This window comes from Chrysochloris asiatica, unplaced genomic scaffold (genome assembly GCF_000296735.1).
Source record: "Chrysochloris asiatica unplaced genomic scaffold, ChrAsi1.0 scaffold00171, whole genome shotgun sequence".
Classification (NCBI taxonomy): domain Eukaryota; kingdom Metazoa; phylum Chordata; class Mammalia; order Afrosoricida; family Chrysochloridae; genus Chrysochloris; species Chrysochloris asiatica.
Window position 1 is genome coordinate 4,342,148 of NW_006408689.1, and position 6,568 is coordinate 4,348,715.

At 38.4% G+C, this 6,568-nt stretch overlaps 1 pseudogene; it reads left to right on the forward strand.

Moving 5' to 3' along the window:
• The first annotated feature begins 408 nt into the window (after positions 1–408).
• The window catches only part of LOC102827451, a 19,514-nt pseudogene continuing 13,354 nt past the window's right edge, over positions 409–6,568 (forward strand).

Sequence of the window (6,568 nt, forward strand, 5' to 3'; positions counted from 1 at the left end):
GTGGATTTCACAGTATGTAAATTATGAAAAAGGTAAAAACTGCTTACCTAATATAAAAATATTCTATAAGAAACCCGTAACAGAAATGCTAAAAAAAAAAAAAAAAAACATAATTAAGAATTTATTTCCTTTAAAAACAAACCCTAATCAGCCTATAAATTCATTTAATTACAACTTCTGACACTTTTTAAATCTTTCTATACAGTTTGCTTCCATTTTTAAGCCTGAGTAAGACTGTTAGATTGTTTTTATTACTATATTTAAATTGAGACTTATTTATTTGTTTGAAATTTTTCTCTGAAAAATAGAGCAATGCAAACTAAATTGGTTTGGATTGAGCATTTTGTTTCAGAAAATACTTAATTAAGATTTTTTTCATGTTATTCTTTCGGCTTTCTGAGTCAAATGATGGCAGTCGACAAGAACAAGCACCTTATAAAAGGTGGCAAAAAAAAAAAAAAAAAAAAAAAAGGAGCCAAGAAGACAGTGGTAGATCCATTTTCTAAGAAAAAGTGGTATGATGGGAAAATGTCAGCTATGTTCAATATAAGAAACATCGGGAAAACACTAGTCACAAGGACTCAAAGAACCAAAATTGCATCTGATCACCTCAAGGGTTGTGTTTTTTAAGTGAGCCTTACTGGTCTGCAGAATAATGAAGTTGCATTCACAAACTTTAAGTTAATTACTAAGGATGTTCAGGGCGAAAACTGCCTGACCAACTTCCATGGCATGGATCTTACCAGTGACAAAATGTGCTCCATGGTTAAAAAATGGCAGACCATGACTGAAACTCATGTTGATGTCAAGACTACCAATGGTTATTAGCTTTGCCTGTTCTGTACTGGCTTTACTAAAAAATTCAACAACCAGATTAGGAAGTTATCTTATGCTCAGCACCAACAGGTCTATCAAATCCAGAAGAAAATGATGGAAATCATGACCCAATAGGCATGATGGTTTCAAGACCAATGACTGAAACAAGTGGTCACTGAACCGATTCCAGACAGCATTGGAAAGGACACAGAAAGGCTTGCTAGTCTATTTGCCGTCATCATGGAGGGGGGTATGGTGAAGGCAGTAGTTCTGGAAAAGTTACTGGAGATAAACAGGTGCTGAAGTTGAACTGAGGGCTATGAGCCACCAGTTTAAGAATCTATTTAAAATTCATATTTTTAATGATGACAAACATCTTATTGGGAGAGGCAGATGCTTCTATGTTAGATACTTCCTAATTAAAAAAATTAATCCACTCATTCAATAAATAAGTAATCATTAGAGACCTAGTAAGTGCCTAAAACAGAAAATACAAATGTCAAACAAGACAACGATAATCTTGCCATCTATATAGGTTGTTGTTGTTTGTTGTTAAGTGCCGTTGAGTTGGTTCTGATCAGAGCAAGGAGCAGCTAGTAAGCTTGAACCATCAACCTTGCGGTTCAAACCGACTTTGTAGTCCAGTGCATTAACCCACAGCACAGCAATAATATAAAATATGATCTATGTGACTTGACTGCACTTAACATCAACAACAACAATAGAAATACAGTATTTTGGGAGGACAATGCAAGTACATATAACCTAACCATACAATTCCTAAATTTTACCTTTGTTGTACAAAATAATGATTATTTACGTAGCTCACATACTCATATTATAATCTATACCTTAAAATGCTTTGTATCTTGGTGGACTCAAAACCAGAGCTTAAAAAGCATGCATCATGAGTAATCAGTAAGGTACAATCCACATTACCCTTTAGTGTTTAAGGATGAAAAGAGTAAAGAGGCTAAGTATGCATAACACACTATCCCTATAGTAATCACTATACAATAATACAATAATCACTGCCCAATAGCAAAGTCCTCTTTAGAGAAATTGTTGTTGTTAGTGGTGTCATGCCGGTTCAGACTCATACCAACCCTGTATAGGGTTTCCAAGGAATGGCTGGTGGGTCTGTACCACCAATTTCGCAGTGAACAGTCCAATGCTTATCCTACAGCGCCACACAGTAGGCTATACCAATTATTTATCACCTTTCTAGCAAGCAGGACTCATTTCCAATACAGAATACCACAATTTTAAGTTTCTCTTCTTAAATAGTATTACTTTTTTAAGAAATGGGGATGGAGGATATGGGGAAGAGAGAAAGGGAAGGAAAGGAGAAAATGGAAGACAAGAAAAGGAAAAAAATCAGAGAAGATGGGAAGAGAAACTTGTTGTTATTAAACGCCATTCAGTTGATTCTGACTCATAGCGACCCTGGATACAGTTTCCAAGGCTGTAAATCTTTGTGAAAGCAGAAAGTCTCATATTTCTCCCACAGAACATCTAGTGGGCTTGAACCACCAACCTTGTGGCTTTCAGTCCAGTGCTTATTCTACTGAGCCACCACAAAAAACTAGAGGCAAAAAATAAGACAGAATAGGAATAAAGATTTTGGCAATGAAGTCTTTTTAAAAATCTAAGAAAGTTAAGGGAACTAAAACAGAGACTTTAAACACACATTCTTTTATTTTTAATTTTTAAAAAGTACTTTGGCATGAAGTTACCATGTGCAATGGCAAAATTATATATGCCCAAAGGAATACAGACCATTTGATGCACTCAGATTTTCCCAAGTTACCTGAAACATTTTCCATCTCAAGCATCCTAATATAATGCTTCTGGGACCACAGTGGAGCACACAGGACCAGGTTTACTAACTGCATGTTAAAACAAAGAAAGAACAGAAAAGCTTCCAACAACTGTTGAATGGACACAGATTAAAGTGCCTCTTGATAGATATACTATTTAGATAAGAAGAAAAAGAAATGTATTAGCATCTTACTGAAATTCTACCTCAGCGTAAGATACTGGGTATTTTCTATCATGAAACATGGAGTGAATGCAAATTAATGCAGGTTTAACAGTCCCTTTGCCAAAGTTCTTGTGGTCAAATATGTCACAGAATTCAGAATTTGGAGGGATTTTTAAACAGATGATAAAGTGTATTTATTATATATATATTCTTTAACAACTTAAAAACTCTGATCTGACTCCCTACAAAAGTAGTAATCATTGCTAAAATATAAAATATACAATACAAAAAATGAATAAACATGACATAGATTGGGAGTAAGAAAAAAAAAATTTTTTTCACTTCCATTTTTACTAAAGGAAATTTTGAATATAACTTTAGCTCAACAATATCGTGCTATAATTCCCTTCTAAGTACACTACAAGAAGTTGAAACCAAACCAGTTTAAAAATAATAATAAAATAGGTAACACAATAATTGCAAAATATTCAGATGTCTGATACTGTTAGGTAGAATATTATATCCAAAAAGTATCATATGGCGAGTTACAACTTAAAATTTTAGGGTCATGTCAAATAATCCAATTAAAAAAATAAACAATATTGCAAAGCAGCAACGCATTCAAGGCATATTTTATCATGGTAACATAAAATGAAAGCAGGATGATATACTGAAAGGAAAGTGGGTAAAAAAATCACTCCAGGAGGTTTTCATTTATCCTCCAAAGGAAAACAAAATTTTTTTCTGATGGCAAAATAATGCATTCTATGGGCTAAATAGGACACAGGTAAATAGTGATGCATGCTCAACCTTGGAACAACAGAGCTCTATGATACAGGGATCGAGGCATAGTCAGAAGGGGAAAATAATATTGAGATGCTTGACGGTCTTATGAATATTGGTTTCCCTTGTCTACTATTGAAAATAGACACTTGAGTGGAATAGAAAGGAACATCGGGAAACACAATTACAGAAAACTTGTAAGCCCATCTTCAGTCTATAACTGATTGAAATACCTAAAAGAGGTTCTACAACTAGCCCAGTGAAACAGGCCTCTTTAGGAGCCTTTGCAGTGTATAGGACCTTAGGTGGAATCCTCAAACCCATCCAGAACCTTCTGAGGTGGAACAGTCCCTCCAGCAAGGACAAGCAGACCAGCCTGTAACAGAGTAACAGACGATACATCTTCAAAGAAAGATATGCAGAAAAAAAAAATAAATAATAATACAAAAATGGCAGTGTGATTGACTACTACAAGAAAAAGCAAGTCATTCGCCGGGAAGACATCAAAGCAAACAATCAAGTTCCTTCAGGACATACCCCCACCCCCCCAAGAATGAAACTCAAAGGGAACACCTGAGCAGGCATGTAAGCTTGCTGCCGAACACATTGGTCTACTAGTGAGTAGAAGAAAGGGAAAGGCAGCTATGAAGAAATGGGCTGAGTTCAACCACGTTCCATTGACTCCCGTTGACCTGAGAGAAGAAAAGGTCTGGTTGGTCCAAAGTGTGGTGAGACCTGGGGACTCCTGAGCCCATGGACAAGGACATAGCCATAGGGGGCTAGGGCTGAGAGTGAGCATCCAGCTGATATGAAGTGAGGGGATATGCACAATAACACCCAAACTTAGTACCCATTTGACCTAGCCACGATGGCTTGATAATCAGATCTGGACTAGAAGAAGATGAAAAAAAAAAATTTTTTTTTGGATACAGAAAATGAAGGTAAATTTCTACAATCTGATGAGCTTGACCTATACTCATGTATGCAGTAGCTCAAAATACCAACAGAGAGGGAAGGAGTCTTCACATCAACTATCAATGCTATCCCCTTTGTATACAGGATCAATAGGAATGGGCAACTTAGACACTGGCTGCCTAAAATGAGGGGGGTGATAAAGGCACGAAGTGACTGGCTTACAAGGTTTCAAGAGGGAGTTTAGGAAAAGCAGAGAGTGGGACCCTACCCAGAGAAGCAGTGACGCCAGAGATAGAGGCAGAGACGATGATGTAGAGCCATGGAGCAGCTGGGGACTTTAGACCCAGAGAGGGAGAGGGGCTGTGTGCTGATGACTCGGGAGCAGGCTTGCAGGGTATACCCTTTGGTTGGTTGATGATGCACGGAGGGGATTGTAACCATGGCAATGAAATGATATATGATAGGATGAATGTAAAACTAATGTAAACTATCACATAATTCAAAATAAAACATTAAAAAAAAACAAAAACGGGTGTTTAGTTTAAGAGTGTATGGGGGAAGATCAAGTCCCCACTGAATAGTTTTCATCTTGTCTAGATGGGTCTGGGGAAAAGAGATTGGGATAAGATTCTTATGAATAAAAAATGAGTAATTGTTATTATGACTAACTGCGAATGTCACCACTGTAAAGGTATAAGTTTTGTAACAAAAACAAGGGAGTAGTTAATCTTACAGTCCAGAAACTAACGACTCTGGGGCCATCAAGGGAGAAGAGCACAAGAAGAATGTAGGACCCTGTCCAGAGAAGCAGCAACACCAGAGATGGAGGCAGAGATGAGAGAGGGAGCAGCTGAGGACTCTACATTCATGGAAAGAGAGGGACTGCGTGCAGGCGACCAGGAAGCAGGCTTGCAGAATGTGCCCTTTGGTTGTTTAAATTATCATATATTTCTGAGTGGTTGTGTGCACATCTCCCCACCCCCTCCCACCCCAAAAAAAAGAAAAACAGAGGGGATGGAAGCAAATACTGTTGAATAATAGTGTATGGAGAAGATTGTAATCATTGCAATGAAACAATGGTGTAAAGCCAACGTTCTCCCTGTAAACTATCAATCAGTTCACAAAACAGAAACAAAAACAAAAACAAAACCATGCTAGCAATGTATGAAACAAAAAAAATTAAAATAAAAAATAATGCACTGTGGTGACCACGTTTGGCACTGATAAGGGGAAGTGAGGGAAAACAGCAATGAAGCTGCTAGCTAAGCCCTTACAACATTCAATAGACTCTTGTGATCCCACTTGGAGACCTGGTTGGCCAGCAGTGTGGCAAGACCTGGGGACTCTTGAGTCCAGAGTCAGTGACATAGCCACAGAGGACTAGAGTAGAGAGTAAAGCATCCAGCTGATAAGAAAAGAGGGCATACGCACAAGAACACCCACACTTGCAGATAATACCCACTTGAACTGGCTTCGATGACTGGATGATCACAGTGCAACCAGAAGAAGAAAGAAGAGGAAAAAAAGAGCAATCTGATACAATTTGATGAACTTGGCCTACACCTATGGATGGAGTAGCTCAAAAGAAGGAACAAACCTTTACAGCAAGGATCATACCCACCCCTTCCATACACAGAGTAGAGAGGGATGGGCAACTTGGACACTGGCTACCCAAAATGGGGGGGGAGACGACTTAAAAAAGCAAGAAGTGACTAGCTTACAAGCTTTCAAGAGGGAGCCTAGATCCATGGTGAAAGATAGAATCTCCACTGAGTAATATCCAATCTGTCTGAGTGGGGCTGATGCAGATAGCTCTCTTGTGATACAACAGTGAATAATTGTTATCAGGACTGATTGTGAGCATTGGTGATGTAAAGGTAGACATTTTGTAGCAAAAGGTGGGGAGTGATTGACTTTGCAGTCTAGGAGCAGAGGTCCCTGGGACCATCATGGGAGAAAAGTGGAGAGCGGAACCCTACCTAGAGAAGCAGTGACGCCAGAGGCAGAGACAATGATGTGGAGAGATCTGGAGCGGCTGGTGGCTTTAGACCGAGAGAGTAAGAGGGGCTG